This window comes from Mobula hypostoma, chromosome 15, assembly GCF_963921235.1.
Source record: "Mobula hypostoma chromosome 15, sMobHyp1.1, whole genome shotgun sequence".
NCBI classification, from domain to species: Eukaryota; Metazoa; Chordata; class Chondrichthyes; order Myliobatiformes; family Myliobatidae; genus Mobula; species Mobula hypostoma.
This window is the reverse complement of record NC_086111.1, coordinates 18063899-18082683: the sequence shown is the minus strand read 5'-3', so window position 1 is coordinate 18082683 and position 18785 is coordinate 18063899. Positions and strand designations below refer to the sequence as shown.

At 50.5% G+C, this 18785-nt stretch overlaps 1 protein-coding gene across 6 annotated transcripts in view; it reads left to right on the top strand.

Annotated features, from left to right (window-relative positions):
- Positions 1 to 1078: 1078 nt before the first annotated feature.
- The window catches only part of LOC134356730 (DDB1- and CUL4-associated factor 1-like), a 96307-nt gene continuing 78600 nt past the window's right edge, over positions 1079 to 18785 (top strand). For 3 of the 6 annotated variants that reach the window (XM_063067812.1, XM_063067807.1, XM_063067808.1), the window contains exon 1: positions 1188 to 1390. The gene's annotated coding sequence lies outside the window, so the exon portion shown is untranslated. Of the gene's footprint in view, positions 1164 to 1187; positions 1391 to 15921; positions 16946 to 18785 lie in introns of those variants that run through there. The other 3 variants (XM_063067809.1, XM_063067810.1, XM_063067811.1) reach the window with 3 other exon arrangements.

Genomic DNA, 18785 nt, shown 5'->3' with positions numbered 1-18785 from the left:
TTAAACACTTCACATTTCTGAACATTAAATTTGCCAGTTATTCCACCATTTAACCAACCTCGTTTCTCCACAAGTTCTTTTACTGTTCCCTTCACAGTTTACCATAGCCCTTTATTTTTATGCCATCTGCAAATCTGGAAATTTTGCCCTGCACAAAGATAAACACTATTAATAGATCCAGGCAGTCCCTGAGTTATGCAAAGGTTGTATTCCTGAGAACCGTTCTGTAAGTTAATTTCTTCATAATTCAAAAATCTGTTTTCTATATCATCCCACATCAATTATTTTCGTCACCTCTTCAAAAAATTCCAACAAGTTTGTGAGACAGGATCACATACATAAAGCCATGCTGACCATCCCCCAGTAAGCCCATGGCTTTCCGAATGCACGTAAATCCATCAATAAGCTTCACATTCCTGGCAGAAGATCAACGCTGTCTGCTGGCGCCTTACCTGAGCTTAAAGAAGACGTCTTGCTTCCCTCGAAGTCTTTGCATTAAGATTTTGGCGCGATTTTTAAAAATTACGTTGAGAGAAGATAACTTGTGGCCAAGATTTCAAGGAGCACTCTCGCATTTTTCTTCAAATTGTCTTTCACATAGACAAGAGAGGGTAGCCAAACTTTAATTAACTCAATAACAGAGCATTTCTAATTGGAGAGCTCCGGATTTAAGCAGGTTATGCGAAAATCCACCGTCTAAGTGCTTTAACATTTATAATCTTAGAGAAGCCACACAAATGTAATTTCCAGATGGTGACACACATAAAAGTTGCTGGTGAACGCAGCAGGCCAGGCAGCATTCCCTTACTCACTCTTCCTTCGGTTAGTCCTGACGAAGGGTCTCGGTCTGAAACGGCGACTGTACCTCTTCCTGGAGATGCTGCCTGGCCTGCTGCGTTCACCAGCAACTTTGATGTGTGTTGCTTGAATTTCCAGCATCTGCAGAATTCCTGTTATTTCCAGATGGTGAGATTACTTATACCGTAAAACATATGCGCTGCAATACAGAGACGGACTACATCTCCCAGAATGCTCAGCTCATCGAACGAGCTTGCGTCAGACGCAAGCCGCCGCCATTATTTTGTGTGTGTGTGTGTGTGAGAGCGCGGTGGCCGGGTCTCGGACCTGACACCGAGACGGTGCGCTCGGCGTCGGCTAGCGAGGTGAGCGGTAGCTGCACGGAGACGAAGAACGGCAGGGCCTTGGGTCGGAATACGGTGTCACGACAAGGGCCCAGACGAGCGGTGGCCGGGGTTGCAAGCTGCCCGCGGCAGAGGGGGAGGCGGCAAGGCCTGGCGAGGACGGGCAGCTGGTAAACACAAGCCGGGACAACACGTGGCTGCGAGCGGCGGCCGGCCGAGCCCTGAGCACGGCCAGGGTGGTCAGGGAGGTAAAGCCTGGCGGACTGAGGGAAGTGGAGGTGGAGGCGTGGTCTGAGAGAGGATCTGGGGAGGGGGCGGGAAGGAGAGAGTCTGGGATGTAGGTGGGGGCTCTATCTGTTGCCAGAGCAGGAGTTCGGGGGTTGAGTCTGTGAGGGGAAAAGAGGGCATGGGGGATCTATTGGTGGGGAGGGGGTTGTGATTGGATCTATCGGTGGGGAGGGGGTTGTGATTGGATCTGTCGGTGGGGAGGGGGTTGCGATTGGATCTATCTGTGGGGAGGGGGTTGTGATTGGATCTGCCGGTGGGGAGGGGGTTGTGATTGGATCTGCCGGTGGGGAGGGGGTTATGATTGGATCTATCTGTGGGGAGGGGGTTGTGATTGGATCTATCGGTGGGGAGGGGGAGTTGTGATTGGATCTGTCGGTAGGAAAGGAGTTGTGATTAGATCTATCGGTGGGGAGGGGTTTGTGATTGGATCTGTCGGTGGGGAGAGTGTTGCGATTGGATCTGCCGGTGGGGAGGGGGTTGCGATTGGATCTGTCGGTAGGGAAGGGGTTGCGATTGGATCTATCTGTGGGGAGGGGGTTGTGATTGGATCTGTCGGTGGGGAGGGGGTTGTGATTGGATCTGTCGGTGGGGAGGGGGTTGTGATTGGATCTGACGGTGGGCAGGGGGTTGTGATTGGATCTGTCGGTGGTCAGGGAGTTGTGATTGGATCTGTCGGTGGTCAGGGAGTTGTGATTGGATCTGTCGGTGAGCAGGGAGTTGTGATTGGATCTGTCGGTGGGGAAGGGGTTGCGATTGGATCTATCTGTGGGGAGGGGGTTAAGATTGGATCTGTATGTGAGGTGGAGGTTTGTGATTGGATCTGTCGGTGGGAGTGGGTTTTGATTGGTTCTGTCGGTGGGAGTGGGTTGTGATTGGATCTGTCGGTGAGAGGGAGGTTGTGATTGGATCTGTCGGTGGGCAGGGAGTTGTGATTGGATCTGTCGGTGGGGAGGGTGTTGTGATTGGATCTGACGATGGGCAGGGGGTTGTGATTGGATCTGTCGGTGGGCAGGGAGTTGTGATTGGATCTGTCGGTGGCAGGGAGATGTGATTGGATCTGTCGGTGGGCTGGGAGATGTGATTTGATCTGTCGGTGGGCAGGGAGATGTGATTGGATCTGTCGGTGGGCAGGGAGATGTGATTGGATCTGTCGGTGGGCAGGGAGATGTGATTGGAACTGTCGGTGGGCAGGGAGATGTGATTGGAACTGTCGGTGGGCAGGGAGATGTGATTGGAACTGTCGGTGGGCAGGGAGTTGTGATTGGATCTGTCGGTGGGAGTGGGGGATGTGATTGGATCTGTCGGTGGGCAGGGAGATGTGATTGGATCTGTTGGTGAGCAGGGGGTTGTGATTGGATCTGTCGGTGGGAGTGGGTTGTGATTGGATCTGTCGGTGAGAGGGAGGTTGTGATTGGATCTGTCGGTGGGCAGGGAGATGTGATTGGATCTGTCGGTGGGCAGGGAGATGTGATTGGATCTGTCGGTGGGCAGGGAGATGTGATTGGATCTGTCGGTGGGCAGGGAGATGTGATTGGAACTGTCGGTGGGCAGGGAGATGTGATTGGAACTGTCGGTGGGCAGGGAGATGTGATTGGAACTGTCGGTGGGCAGGGAGTTGTGATTGGATCTGTTGGTGAGCGGGGGTTGTGATTGGATCTGTCGGTCGGAGTGGGTTGTGATTGGATCTGTCAGTGGAGAGGGGGTTGTGATTGGATCTGTCGGTGGGGGAGTTAGGATTGGATCTGACGGTGGGCAGGAGGTTGTGATTGGATCTGTCGGTGGGCAGGGAGTTGTGATTGGATCTGTCGGTGGGAGTGGGGGTTCTGATTGGATCTGTCGGTGGGAGTGGGTTTTGATTGGATCTGTCGGTGGGGGGGTTAAGATTGGATTGTCGGTGGGGGGAGTTAAGATTGGATCTGTCGGTGGGCAGGGGGTTGTGATTGGATCTGTCGGTGGGGGTGTTGTGATTGGATCTGACGATGGGCAGGGAGTTGTGATTGGAACTGTCGGTGGGCAGGGAGTTGTGATTGGATCTGTCGGTGAGCAGGGGGTTGTGATTGGATCTGTCGGGAGTGGGTTGTGATTGGATCTGTCGGTGGGGAGGGGGTTGTGATTGGATTTGTCGGTGGGGGGGTTGTGATTGGATCTAGGGGTGGGGAGGGGTGTTCTGATTGGTTCTACCGGTGGGGAGGGGGGGTTCTGATTGGATCTGTCGGTGGGGGGGTTGTGATTGGATTGATGGTGGGGGCGGTTAAGATTGGATCTGTCGGTGGGAGTGGGTTGTGATTGGATCTGTCGGTGGGGGGGGTTAAGATTGGATTGTCGGTGGGGGGGTTAAGATTGGATCTGTCGGTGGGAGTGGGGGTTGGGATTGGATCTGTCGGTGGGCAGGGAGATGTGATTGGATCTGTTGGTGAGCAGGGGGTTGTGATTGGATCTGTCGGTGGGAGTGGGTTGTGATTGGATCTGTCGGTGGGGAGGGGGTTGTGATTGGATCTGTCGGTGGGGGGGGTGTGATTGGATCTGTCGGTGGGAGGGAGTTGTGATTGGATCTGCCGGTGGGGAGGTGGGGTTCTGATTGGATCTGTTGGTGGGGGGGTCGTGATTGGATTGACGGTGGGGGGGGGTTAAGATTGGATCTGTCGGTGGGAGTGGGGGTTCTGATTGGATCTGTCGGTGGGAGTGGCTTTTGATTGGATCTGTCGGTGGGGAGCGGGTTTGTGATTGGATCTGTTGGTGGGGGGGTTAAGATTGGATTGTCGGTGGGGGGGTTAAGATTGGATCTGTCGGTGGGAGTGGGGGTTGTGATTGGATCTGTCGGTGGGCAGGGGGTTGTGATTGGATCTGTCGGTGGGAGTGGGGGTTGTGATTGGATCTGTCGGTGGGAGCGGGTTGTGATTGGATCTGTCGGTGGGAGTGGGTTGTGATTGGATCTGTCGGTGAGAGGGAGGTTGTGATTGGATCTGTTGGTGAGAGGAAGTTGTGATTGGATCTGTCGGTGGGAGTGGGTTTTGATTGGATCTGTCGGTGGGGGGCGGGTTTGTGATTGGATCTGTCGGTGGGGGGGGTTAAGATTGGATTGTCGGTGGGGGGGTTAAGATTGGATCTGTCGGGAGTGGGGGTTGTGATTGGATCTGTCGGTGGGAGCCGGTTGTGATTGGATCTGTCGGTGGGAGTGGGTTGTGATTGGATCTGTCGGTGAGAGGGAGGTTGTGATTGGATCTGTTGGTGAGAGGGAGTTGTGATTGGATCTGTCGGTGGGCAGGGGGTTGTGATTGGATCTGTCGGTGGGGAGGGTGGTTCTGATTGGTTCTGCTGGTGGGGAGGGGGGTTGTGATTGGATCTGTCGGTGGGCAGGGAGTTGTGATTGGATCTGTCGGTGGGCAGGGAGTTGTGATTGGATCTGTCGGAGGGAGGGGTTGTGATTGGATCTGTCGCTGGGGGGGTTGTGATTGGATCTGTTGGTGGGGTGGGTTGTGATTGGATCTGTCGGTGGGAGTGGGCGTTGTGATTGGATCTGTCGGTGGGCAGGGAGTTGTGATTGGATCTGTCGGTGGGCAGGGAGTTGTGATTGGATCTGTCGGTGGGAGGGGGGTTGTGATTGGTTCTGTCAGTGGGCAGGGGGTTGAGATTGGATCTGTCGGTGGGAGGGGGTTCTCATTCAATCTGTCGGTGGGGAGGGGGTTGTGATTGGATCTGTCGGTGGGGAGGGGGGTTCTGATTCGATCTGTCGGTGGGGGAGTTGTGATTGGATTGTCGGTTGGGGGGTTAAGGTTGGATTTGTCGGTGGGAGTGGGTTGTGATTGGATCTGTCGGTGGCAGCGGGTTGCGATTGGATCTGTCAGTGGGAGGGGTTTTGTGATTGGATCTGTATGTGGGGTGGGGGTTTGTGATTGGATCTATCAGTGGGAGTGGGGGTTGTGATTGGATCTGTCGGTGGGAGTGGGTTGTGATTGGATCTGTCGGTGAGAGGGAGGTTGTGATTGGATCTGTTGGTGAGAGGGAGTTGTGATTGGATCTGTCGGTGGGCAGGGGGCTGTGATTGGATCTGTCGGTGGGGAGGGGGGTTCTGATTGGTTCTGCCGGTGGGGAAGGGGGTTGTGATTGGATCTGTCGGTGGGAGTGGGTTGTGATTGGATCTGTCAGTGAGCAAGGGGTTGTGATTGGATCTGTCGGTGGGATGGGGTTCTCATTCAATCTGTCGGTGGGGAGGGGGTTGTGATTGGATCTGTCGGTGGGATGGGGGTTGTGATTGGTTCTGTCAGTGGGCAGGGGGTTGCGATTGGATCTGTCGGTAGGAGGGGGTTCTCATTCAAACTGTCTGGGGAGGGGGTTGTGATTGGATCTGTCGGTGGGGAGGGGGGTTCTGATTGTTTCTGCTGGTGGGGGGGGTTCTGATTCAATCTGTCGGTGGGGGAGTTGTGATTGGATTGTCGGTTGGGGGGTTAAGGTTGGATTTGTCGGTGGGAGTGTGGGTTGTGATTGGATCTGTCGGTGGGAGTGGGTTGTGATTGGATCTGTTGGTGGGCAGCGGGTTGTGATTGGATCTGTCAGTGGGAGGGGGTTTGTGATTGGATCTGTATGTGGGGTGGGGGTTTGTGATTGGATCTATCGGTGGGAGTGGGTTTTGATTGGATCTGTCGGTGGGAGGGAGTTGTGATTGGATCTGTCGGTGGGCAGGGTGTTGTGATTGGATCTGTCGGTGGAGAGGGGGGGTTCTGATTGGTTCTGCCGGTGGGGAGGGGTGTTGTGATTGGATCTGTCGGTGGGGTGTTGTAATTGGATTGTTGGTGGGGGGGGGTTAAGATTGGATTGTCGGTGGGGGGGGTTAAGATTGGATCTGTCAGTGGGAGGAGGGTTCTGATTGGATCTGTCGGTGGGAGGGAGTTGTGATTGGATCTGTCGGTGGGGAGGGGGTTTCTGATTGGTTCTGCCGGTGGGGAGGGGTGTTGTGATTGGATCTGTCGGTGGGGGGGGTTAAGATTGGATCTGTCAGTGGGAGTGGGGGTTGTGATTGGATCTGTCGGTGGGAGCGGGTTGTGATTGGGTCTGTCGGTGGGAGGGGGTTTGTGATTGGATCTGTATGTGGGGTGGAGGTTTGTGATTGGATCTGTCGGTGGGAGTGGGTTTTGATTGATTCTGTCGGTGGGAGTGGATAGTGATTGGATCTGTCGGTGAGAGGGAGGTTGTGATTGGATCTGTCGGTGGGCAGGGGGTTGTGATTCGATCCGTCTGGGAGGGGGCTGTGACTGGATCTGTCGGTGGGAGGGGTGTTGTGATTGGTTCTGTTGGTGGGGAGGGGATTGTGGTTGGATCTTTTGGTGGGGAGGGAATTGTGATTGGTTCTGTCGGTGGGCAGGGAGTTGTGATTGGATCTGTCGGTGGGCAGGGAGTTGTGATTGGATCAGTCGGTGGGTTTGGGGGTTATGATTGATTCTGTCGGTGGTGTGGGGGTTTGTGATTGGATCTGTCGGTGGGTGGTTGTGATTGGATCTATCAATGGGAGTGGATTGTGATTAAATCTGTCAGTGGGAGTGAGTTGTTTTTGGGTCTGTCGGTGGGCAGGGGGTTGTGATCGGATCTGTCAGTGGGAGGGGTTTTGTGATTGGATCTGTCGGTGGGGAGGGGGGTTGTGATTAGATCTGTCAGTGGGGGGGTTGTGATTAGATCTGTCAGTGGGGGGGTTGTGATTGGATCTGTCGGGGGGGTTGTGATTGGATCTGTCGGGGGGGTTGTGATTGGATCTGTCGGTGGGGGGGTTGTGATTGGATCTGTCGGTGGGAGTGGGTTGTCATTGGATCTGTCAGTGAGAGGGAGGTTGTGATTTGATCTGTCGGGAGGGAGTTGTGATTGGATCTGTCGGTGGGCAGGGGGTTGTGATTGGATCTCGGTGGGAGTGCATTTTGATTGGATCTGTCGGTGGGAGGGGGGTTGTGATTGGATTGTCGGTGGGGGGTTGTGATTGGATCTGTTGGTGGGGGTTTGTGATTGGATCTGTCGGTGGGAGTGGGGGTTGTGATTGGATCTGTCGGTGGGAGGGGGTTTGTGATTGGATCTGTATGTGGGGTGGAGGTTTGTGATTGGATCTGTCGGTGGGAGTGGGTTTTGATTGATTCTGTCGGTGGGAGTGGATTGTGATTGGATCTGTCGGTGAGAGGGAGGTTGTGATTGGATCTGTCGGTGGGCAGGGGGTTGTGATTGGATCTGTCGGTGGGCAGGGGGTTGTGATCGGATCTGTCAGTGGGAGGGGGTTTGTGATTGGATCTGTCGGTGGGGAGGGGGGTTGTGATTAGATCTGTCGGTGGGGAGGGGGGTTGTGATTAGATCTGTCAGTGGGGGGGTTGTGATTGGATCTGTCGGGGGGGTTGTGATTGGATCTGTCGGTGGGGGGGTTGTCATTGGATCTGTCGGTGGGGGGGTTGTCATTGGATCTGTCGGTGGGAGCGGGTTGTGATTGGATCTGTCGGTGGGAGTGGGTTGTGATTGGATCTGTCGGGAGGGAGTTGTGATTGGATCTGTCGGTGGGCAGGGGGTTGTGATTGGATCTGTCGGTAGGAGGGGGTTCTCATTCGATCTGTCGGTGGGGAGTGGGTTGTGATTGGATCTGTCGGTGGGCAGGGGGTTGTGATTGGATCTCAGTGGGAGTGCATTTTGATTGGATCTGTCGGTGGGAGGGGGGTTGTGATTGGATTGTCGGTGGGGGGGTTGTGATTGGATCTGTTGGTGGGGGTTTGTGATTGGATCTGTCGGTGGGAGTGGGGGTTGTGATTGGATCTGTTGGTGGGAGGGGGTTTGTGATTGGATCTGTATGTGGGGTGGAGGTTTGTGATTGGATCTGTCGGTGGGAGTGGGTTTTGATTGATTCTGTCGGTGGGAGTGGATTGTGATTGGATCTGTCGGTGAGAGGGAGGTTGTGATTGGATCTGTCGGTGGGCAGGGGTTTGTGATTGGATCTGTCGGTGGGCAGGGGGTTGTGATCGGATCTGTCAGTGGGAGGGGGTTTGTGATTGGATCTGTCGGTGGGGAGGGGGGTTGTGATTAGATCTGTCAGTGGGGGGGTTGTGATTGGATCTGTCGGGGGGGTTGTGATTGGATCTGTCGGGGGGGTTGTGATTGGATTTGTCGGTGGGGGGGTTGTCATTGGATCTGTCGGTGGGAGCGGGTTGTGATTGGATCTGTCGGTGGGAGTGGGTTGTCATTGGATCTGTCAGTGAGAGGGAGGTTGTGATTTGATCTGTCGGGAGGGAGTTGTGATTGGATCTGTCGGTGGGCAGGGGGTTGTGATTGGATCTGTCGGTAGGAGGGGGTTCTCATTCGATCTGTTGGTGGGGAGTGGGTTGTGATTGGATCTGTCGGTGGGCAGGGGGTTGTGATTGGATCTCAGTGGGAGTGCATTTTGATTGGATCTGTCGGTGGGAGGGGGGTTGTGATTGGATTGTCGGTGGGGGGGTTGTGATTGGATCTGTTGGTGGGGGTTTGTGATTGGATCTGTCGGTGGGAGTGGGGGTTGTGATTGGATCTGTTGGTGGGCATGGGGTTGTGATTGGATCTGTGGGTGGGAAGGAGTTGTGATTGGATCTGTCGGTGGGGAGGGGATTGTGATTTCTGTCGGTGGGAGGGGAGATGTGATTGGATCTGTCAGTGGGGAGAGGGGTTGTGATTGGATCTGTCGGTGGGGGGTTGTGATTGGATCTGTCAGTGGGAGGGGGGCTGTGATTGGATCTTTCGGTGGGGGTTTGTGATTGGATCTGTCGGTGGGGAGGGGTTTGTGATTGGATCTGTCGGTGGGAGGGGAGATGTGATTGGATCTGTCAGTGGGGAGAGGGGTTGTGATTGGACCTGTCGGTGGGAGGGGGTCTGTGATTGGGTCTTTCGGTGGAGGGTTGTGATTGGATCTGTCAGTGGGTGTGGGTTTTGATTGGATCTGTCGGTGGGAGTGGGGGTTTGTGATCGGATCTGTCAGTGGGCAGGGGGTTGTGATTGGATCTGTCAGTGGGGAGGGGTTGTGATTGGATCTGTCAGTGGGAGGGGAGATGTGATTAGATCTGTCAGTGGGGAGAGGGGTTGTGATTGGATCTGTCGGTGGGGGGTTGTGATTGGATCTGTCAGTGGGAAGGGGTCTGTGATTGGATCTGTCATTGGGAGTGGGTTTTGATTGGATCTGTCAGTGGTGTCACGTACCCTGTGACGGGAATAAAGAACCAGCAGAGATGGAAGCCACTTTGGAGTCCAGTATTGTTATAAACTATTAATATTTATTAGTAACTACGCAATACGGTAATATAAATGTAGATAAATCAAACAGGTTAACAATGATTATATATAAAAGTAAGTGTGGAACTGTATATGTATGAAAAACCAAGCTTCTTTAAGTCTAGGGGTAAAAAGATACAGTCTTACAATGTTGAGTAAAGTTCAGTTCAGTTCAGTGCGTGGTATTTAGTTGAGTAGTGATGGGGAGAGAGAGAGAAAGAGAGAGAGTGAGTTGAGTCTTCAGGTGAGCTGACGCCGTCGATCTTCTCGTCGTCCTCCGAAATCCTTTACAAGTCACCGACTATGACTTTAACCAGGGGGACCGGTTTTCCTGTGGTGGAGCTATCACCTCAGCAAGGGTGGACACACAGACACCTCCCCACCAGTCAACCCCCTCTTTACCGTTGGAATAGCAATTTGGATCGATCCTCCGAAAACCCACTTTCTCTGCGGGCACAACAATGCTCATTCAGTGTCCAGATCATGTGTCCGAGGTCTGTATCATCTGACCTCTCATTTATTTCTCTGTGCTGAGCATCATCTGTCGTTCAAAGAGTCCCTCCTTCCTTTGTCTGCAAAGAAATGCACAAGCAGGCAACAAGTCCTTGAAGGTAACATCAACAATCTGCCTTTGGTCACCATAGCAATTTTCGAGCTGCTCGATGCTGTCTCCAACTCCAAACTCAGTAGAAATCCAAAGTTACTTTCAATGCCTTAAAGTGACAGTCCAACCATTAATCTTCGTCTCTCTCTCTCTCTTCCAAAAGCAACATATCAGTGGTAAATAGCTCTTGTCTCTTTCTCCTTTTCAAACAAACCATCAATGATAAATGGCCTTCTCTGTCTCTCTTCTGTTACGTAGCCTGTAACTGGGTTGCCGAACCAGCAGAAATGGACCACTTAGTTGGAGTCTGGATTACTGGAACTAAGAAAGTTTTATTAAAGAAATAAGTAACACAGTACTCTAATCGTAAGGATATGAATGCAACAAGTTAGCAATGATAAAACACACATGTACACAGAACTAGGGTAATAAGGTATCAAACAAGCTCTATCGCAGTCTAGGGGTAAAATGATAAGTCTCAAGTGATGCGGAGTTCAGTTCAGCTTAGTACAGTTCGCAGTAATCGCTGTTGTGCCGTTGGAGAGAGAGAGAGAGATAATATGCAAATCTGATTCAGACAGACCTTTGTTCTTCGCAGTTAGCATTCGGGCAAACCCTTTTAATGTCTTCTGTGGTCACCGACTGTGACTCCTCCGTTCTGGATACAACCGTTCTTTCGCAGTGAACCCACACCCAGGCAAGGGCGGACACACACACCAGGTTCCCACCAATCGTATCCTTTTCACACGGTGCATCTATAGTCGGTTCCCACGACCAGACCTCCAACTCCCACCAACTTGTGGGGGCACTCTGCTTTTCCAGGGTCTCATTATCTTGTGATCTCGTGGTGTCTGTCTTGCCTTAGCGAACCTGTTCTTTTTATCCCCCTGCTGGGGTATCGCCTGTCCATCAAACTTCAGACAGTTCAGGTTCAAAGCAATCGGTCTGTCAATACTCGGACTGGTGTCTCTTTCCATTATCTCTCTCTCCTCTCTCATTAACATTTGGAATATTTCTCCATTGTCTCACTTACCTCTCTCATTAGCATCAATCTTCTGATAACTTGGTTTTTCGTCACACCCCTATCCTTCAAAGGAATTTTACTGGGGTAAAAATTATAGGCATGAATACATTATTAGATACACACTAATATACAGGGTCATCAGCTATTCGACTAATACAGAGAACTTTAAGTTTTCAACACCTTTACAGAGAGTCAGCAATCACGTTTTCCATTCCTTTTATATGTGTTATTTTAATATCCTCTAAGACCAGGCTCCAACTTAGCAAACTTCATAGTGGCCAAAAACACTAATGGGTTGTGATCAATGTCAATTCTCAGTGGTTTCCGTCCCGGACAAATATAACAAGGGTCGTCCTGCACAAACTTCGCATTCTTTTGCAAGAGCTTAGTAAGAGGGAGGGTAATATCCGCAAAGTTTTTACAAAACTTCCGATAGTACCCCACCATCTCCAAGAACCTTCTCAGGGCTCTCTTGTCTGTCGGGGTGGGGACTTCAGAGATAGCCCACACCTTAGCCTGCATCGGAGCCAGCTGCCCCTGTCTTACCACAAATCCCAGATAAGTGACCTTCGCGTGGCCGAATTCACTTTTTGCGAGGTTCACTGTCAGGCTGGCTTCAAACAGCTTTTTAAACAGCTCCTCTACTGCCACAATGTGCCCCGCCCACGTGTCACTCCAGACCACTAAATCGCCAATATACGCTTCTGCGTTCTTTAGCCCTTTTGTCACTGAATTAATCATCCTGTAGGGGTGTTGCTTACTAGGCTGACCTGGTGTAACAACAACACCATGTCCCGGCTCTTGGCATCGCCTCGGGACTTCCGGGCATACGTGTGCATGCCGGTTAATTAGCTCTCTTAGCGGGTCGCTTTGTTTGGGGGTTAAGGGAGGGACCTTATCAGCAAAGCTGGCCAAAACAATAGACTTCTCCCATCTGGTCGGCACCATACTTATCTTTTCAAAATGGGTTTTCCCCTATCAGGTGGCACCCTAGCCTCATTAATTTTCGTGATAACACCGACTAGGTCTGCTCACCTATCGTGGCAAGCTGTTAGCATATCAATAGCCTGTAACTGTGTTAGCTCACGTCTACAATAGTCAATAGCATCCTTCCTCCTGTGCAGCCAGTAAGACTCCTTCATGATTCTATCGACTGTTTTCCTCACCCCAAAATGTCCACCGAGGGGTATCTTGTGGGCCAGGTTAAAAATCTCGCCCCTATAAATTTTCGGCACTACCACCTGGTGTACTACCTCATTCCTCATCTGCGGGCACGGTACGTGGTCTCTTTCCTCATTAGTACTCCCTCCTTCACATAATAGCCCACTGGCTTCCTTTTTAATTCTGCTTCGGAGAGAGCTGTCTCCGCCAAAACCATCAGCTCCTCGTCTCGCTCCTGTGCCTGTATAAATTCCTTCCTTGCTAATGATAAGTCTACCTCAACGTCCGTTCAGTACGCCCCTTCTTTTCACTTTCTAACCCCTCCTGGTACAAGGCTGGTAAAAACGTCTCCGCTAAATCTACATTCGCTTCGGCAGCCTTTCTGGACATGTGCCGAGTCACTGCGCAAACGGAATAAACCTGTGAGTCCATGGGCGGGGCCTCAATGCTGGCAGGCTGGCTTGTCAATCTTACTGCTGGGTACACCTCTCCGCCGGTGAGGTCATTACCGAGTAAGACCTCCCCGTCTTCCATCGGTAGTTTGGGCCTCACCCCGATCGTGACCGGGCCAGAGACCAAGTCACTTTTTAGGTGTATCTGGTGCAAAGGTACTGCTTCAGTCCCTTTCCCAATGCCTTTTATCACCCTGACCTCCCCAGTCTGGGTCTCTGAACTAAAGTCTAACACACTCTTTAATATCAATGACTGACAAGCTCCAGTGTCTCTCCAGATCTGTACTGGAACTGGGTTTAACCCCTCCTTCACCAACACCAATCCGGCCGAGATAAACCTCTCGAGCCCTTCCTGAACTTTATCAGACCTTTCCTCTCCTAACGGTTTGTTTACCAGCTCAATACAGCCAGTCGGAACCGCCGTTTTTCCTTTCCCCGTCTCCTTCTTTGGGGCAAAGCACCTGGGTGCAGTGTCCGGCTTTCCCACAATTATAGCATACGACCTCAGGAGACTTCCTACCAAACTGCTCCCGGTCTTCCTTATCCCTCTCACTAGTCCCCGGCTTACTTTCTGACTTTTCTGGTGGACTCTCCCCGCCCTCTTGACTACCCTTCTGGTAGCCTTTACTCGGAGTAAACTTCGCTTTGTGTGTTAACGCGTACTCATCCGCTAACTTAGCAGTTGCGGCTAAGGTGTCTGCCTCTTTTTCATCTAGGTAGGGTCTCATACCTTCAGGGACACAACCTTTAAACTGCTCAATCAGTATTAGCTGTAGCAATCTGTCATAATCCCCACTGACCCCTTTCGAGGCGCACCAACACTCACAATACATCTGCATCTCACGGGCAAACTCTGAATACGTGCGGCCCCACTGCTTCCTCGCATTCCGGAACCTCTGCCGGTATGCCTCCGGGACCAACTCATAAATCCTGAGTATGGCCTCTTTCACCACATCATACCTCTGGGCATCTTCTGCGGATAAGGCCGAGTAAGCTTGCTGGGCTTTTCCTTTAAGTACGCTCTGAAGCAAAACAGCCCACTTATCCCTCAGCCAGTCCTGACTTGCAGCAACTTTTTCAAAATGGAGAAAGTACCGATCAACATCAGCCTCCTCAAATGGGGGAACCAGCCTAACCTCCTAGGTCGCCCTGAACCCTCCACCTTGGTTCGGCATTTGGCCCCTATCTAGTGCCATCCTTAACTTCTCAAGCTCAAACTCCCTTTCCTTCTCTCTCTCTCTTCGCGTTCTAACTGCCTGTCCCTCTCTTCTCGCTCCAGCTGTTTTACCCGGAACTCGTGCTCTAGTCTCAATTTTTCCATCTGCAGCTGTACTGCTTCTCCACCAGGTTTGCCCATAGATACCACCTCCAGCTCCCCTTGGGGAAACACACCTTTAGATACATAATGCTCAATGATAGCTCTGTGTATCTCTGCTCTCCTCATTGTCGACTTCCCCTTAAAAAGATTCAGCCGTTTGGCCACAGTTGCCAATTCTGATTTCCTGGCATCCTCTAATGCCTCCAAGGTTGGCGCCTTTAGAAATTCCTCAATCTCCATTTCTGCTGTTTGCCCTTTCTTTCTTTCGGGAATTTTAACCCTATCAATTTACCCAGTCCCAAATTTGGCATTCAAAATTGCGGACGAGATCCCCACTTATGTTACGTACCCCATAACTGGGTTGCCAAACCAGCAGAAATGGACCACTTAGTTGGAGTCTGGATTACTGGAACTAAGAAAGTTTTATTAAAGAATTAAGTAACACAGTACTCTAATCGTAAGGATACGAATGCAACAGATTAGCAATGATAAAACACACATGTACACAGAACTAGGGTAATAGGAATCAAACAAGCTCTATCGCAGTCTAGGGGTAAAATGATCAGTCTCAAGTGACGCAGAGTTCAGTTCAGCTTAGTACAGTTCGCAGTAATCGCTGTTGTGCCCTTGGAGAGAGAGAGAGAGAGAGAATATGCAAATCTGATTCAGACAGACCTTTGTTCTTCGCAGTTAGCATTCGGGTGAACCCTTTTAATGTCTTCTGTGGTCACCGACTGTGACCCCTCCGTTCTGGATACGACCGTTCTTCCGTGGTGAACCCGGCACCCAGGCAAGGGCGGACGCACACACCAGGTTCCCACCGATTGTACCCTTTTCATCCTGTGCGTCTATGGTCGGTTCCCGCGACCAGACCTCCAACTCCCACCAACTTGTGGGGGCACACTGCTTTCCCAGGGTCTCATTATCTCGTGATCTCGTGGTGTCTGTCTTGCCCTAGCGAACCTGTTCTTTTTATCCCCCTGCTGGGGTATCGCCTGTCCATCAAACTTCAAACAGTTCAGGTTCAAAGCAATCGATCTGTCAATACTCGGACTGGTGTCTCTTTCCGTTATCTCTCTCTCCTGTCTCATTAACATTTGGAATGTTTCTCCATTGTCTCACTTATCTCTCTCATTAGCATCAATCTTCTGATAACTTGGTTTTTCATCACACTTCAAACAGTTAATAGGGGCACTCCTGGATCCCCTCTCAGTGGGGAGTGTGGGTTGTGATTGGATCTGTATGTGGGAGGGGGTTGTGATTGGATCTGTGGGTGGGAGGGGGGCTGTGATTGGATCTGTGGGTGGGAGTGGTTTGTGATTGGATCTGTCAGTGGGGAGGGGGTTGTGGTTGAATCTGTTGGGGAGGGGGTTTGTATCTGATTGTGGGAGTGGGGGTTGTGGTTGGATCTGTCAGTGGAGAGGGGGTTGTGGGTGGTTCTGATGGTGTCAGTGGGGGTGGGGATGAGAACTGTCAGTGGGGAAGGGGTCATGGTTGGGTCTGGCAATGTGAGTAAGGGTTGGGAGTGGGTTGCGATTGGATCTGTTGGTGTGAGGTTGGATCTGACGATGGGGGTGGGATGCGGTTGGATCTTGTCATGGGGGTGAGGAATGGATCTGTCTGTGGGGAAAGTTGGATATTTCAGTGGGGGTGGAGGTAGGATCTGTTGATGGGAGGGGCTGTGGCCAAATATGTGGAGGCAAGTGGGGGTCAGATCTGTCAGGGGTGTGGTGAAGAGGTAACAATGGGACTGGACCTACAGTGGGGAATTGGAAGAAAGTGGGGGCTAATATGGTTGCACAGGCTGCTTCTCTGTGCGTCAACTATGTCGAGATTTTGTAACCTGTGTCAGCAAGTTGTTGAGGTTGTCACTACATATATCCCAGTTTGAGATGGGTCTGTATTCGGACCTTAAAAGGTTTGAGTATGTATGAGACAGGAAAGGTGACTTGACTTGTGATCTTATCAAATTATGTGGAGTAGGCTGCAGGCAATTGCTGTCAAGCACTGTTGGGTTGTTTATGTGAAGCTGTTGCACAGCAAACAACTGAGCGGGAGGAGGGGCAGGAAACATTTGCTGGTACATTAGGTTCCAAGCAGAAAAGAGTGTCTCTTGCCTGTGTTCGCTGTTGACCTTCGTTTCATTGTTACTTGCAGCTCAGAAGCTGATGAAAGGTGAATTGACAAACCATTTCATCGGTGCATGTAGTTGACAACTGGACGCACCCTGAGCTCAACTAAAGAACTGTCGTTTTCTTGTGCCGATAGGGTTTTAGTGACTGCTGTCCTGTGCCTCTCATCTAAGTGTGGCAACTTCCCCAGTGTCTGGTTGGAAATGAGCCAACTGATAGTGGTGTACCAGGTTGTACATGGTGCATATGTCCCAGATTGCTGCTAGTCTGCACAGGAGCTTTGACAACACGTACTGAAACGAAGCAAGCAAGTACAGTGGAAGGGAAATGGGGGTGGGGGGAGAAGCTGCACCTTATTGGCAGTCTGCATCCTGAGCTGTCAGGCTTTTGTTTTCATCATTGTCACTGGTTGAGCCATCTGGTGAAAGGAGAAATTCTTGCTGTGAACCAGGCTTTTTGCCGTACTGTTAGTGATGCAGATGTATGTTAGGCCTGCCTTAAGAAAGTCAGAAATAATGCTGCTGAAGTCTGTTGCAACACAACGCAGCCACAGCAGTGCTTGTGTTATTGGGTAAGTAAAACAGGAGCGTGGGCGAATGATCCAGATCCAAAGTTCAACTCCAGTACAGCAATCAGAATCAGGTTTATGATCACCAGCGTGTGTCGCGAAATTTGTTAACCTAGCAGCAGCAGTTCAATGCAATACATAATATAGTGAAAGAAAAAAAAATTACAGTATATGTATGTTGAATAGATTAAAAATTGCAAAAAAACTAATATATATTTTAAAAATGAGGTAGTGTCCATTGGTTCAATGTCCATTTGGGAATCGGATGGCAGAGGGGATGAAGCTGTTCCTGAATGGCTGAGTGTGTGCCTTCAGGCTTCTGTATCTCCTGCCTGATGGTAACAGTGAGAAAAGGGCATGCCCTGGGTGCTGGAGGTCCTTAATAATGGACATTGCCTTTCTGAGACACCACTCCCTAAAGATGTTCTGGGTATTTTGTAGGCTAGTACCCAAGATGGGGCCGACTAGCTTACAACCCTCTGCAGCTTCTTTTGGTCCTGTGCAGTAGCCCCCCCCCCCCATACCAAACAGTGATGCAGCCTGTCAGAATGCTCTCCACGGTACATCTACAGAAGTTTTTGAGGGTATCTGTTGACATACCAAATCTCTTCAAACTCCTAATGAAATATAGTTGCTGTCTTGCCTTCTTTATAACCTCATCGATATGTTGAGACCAAGTTAGATCCTCAGAGATCTTGACACCCAGGAACTTGAAACTGCTGACTGTCTCCACTTCGGATCTCTCTATGAGGATTGGTATGTGTTCCTTTGTCTTACCCTTCCTGAAGTCCACAATCAGCTCTTTCGTCTTACTGGCGTTGAGTACAAGATTGTTGCTGCGACACCACTCCACTAGTTGGCATATCTCACTCCTGTACACCCTGTCATCACCACCTGATTGTGGTTGTATCATCAGCAAATTTGTAGATGGTATTTGAGCTATGCCTAGACACACAGTCATGTGTATACAGAGAGTAGAGCAGTGGCTAAGCACCCACCCCTGAGGTGTTCCAGTGTTGATCATCAGCGAGGAGGATATGTTATCACCAATCTGCACAGACTATGGTCTTCCGGTTAGGAAGTCAAGGATCCAGTTGCAGCCCATGTTCTGTAACTTCTCTATCAGAATTGTGGGAATGATGGTATTAAATTCTGAGCTATAGTCAATGAACAGTATCCTGACAGAGGTGTTTGTGTTGTCTAAATAGTCTAAGGCCGTGTGAAAAGCCATTGAGATTGCATCTGCCGTTGACCTGTTGTGGCAATAGGCAAATTGCAGTGGGTCCAGGTTGTTGCTGAGGTAGCCGTTCAGTCTAGTCATGACCAACCTCTCAAAGCATTTAACCATTGTAGATGTGAGTGCTACCGGGTGATGGTCATTAAGGCAGCTTACATTATTCTTATTTGGCACTGGTATATATGTTGCCCTTTTGAAGCAAGTGGGAACTTCTGCCTGTAGCAGTGAGAGGTTGAAAATGTCCTTGAATACTCTTGCCAGTTGGTTAGTAATTGGGGATGTTTCATTGTCTGTAAAAATAATTGGGAATTTAGATAGATAAAGTCATAGTCATGATTGCCCTAAGGTGTAACTTTTTAATTGATGTCCTTCAGGGAAGAAAATTCTCTGTCTAGACTCACTTTCAAGGACTCTAAAACTTATGTTCTTAGTATTATTTATTACTTACTTTTATGTGCACAGTCTGTCTTCCTTTGAGCATAGGTTGTGTGTAATTTTTCATTGATTCCATTGTATTTCTTTGTTCTACTGTGAATGCCTGTAAGAAAATGAACCACAGGGCAGTATATGGTGACATATTCATACTTGGATAATAAATTTACTTCG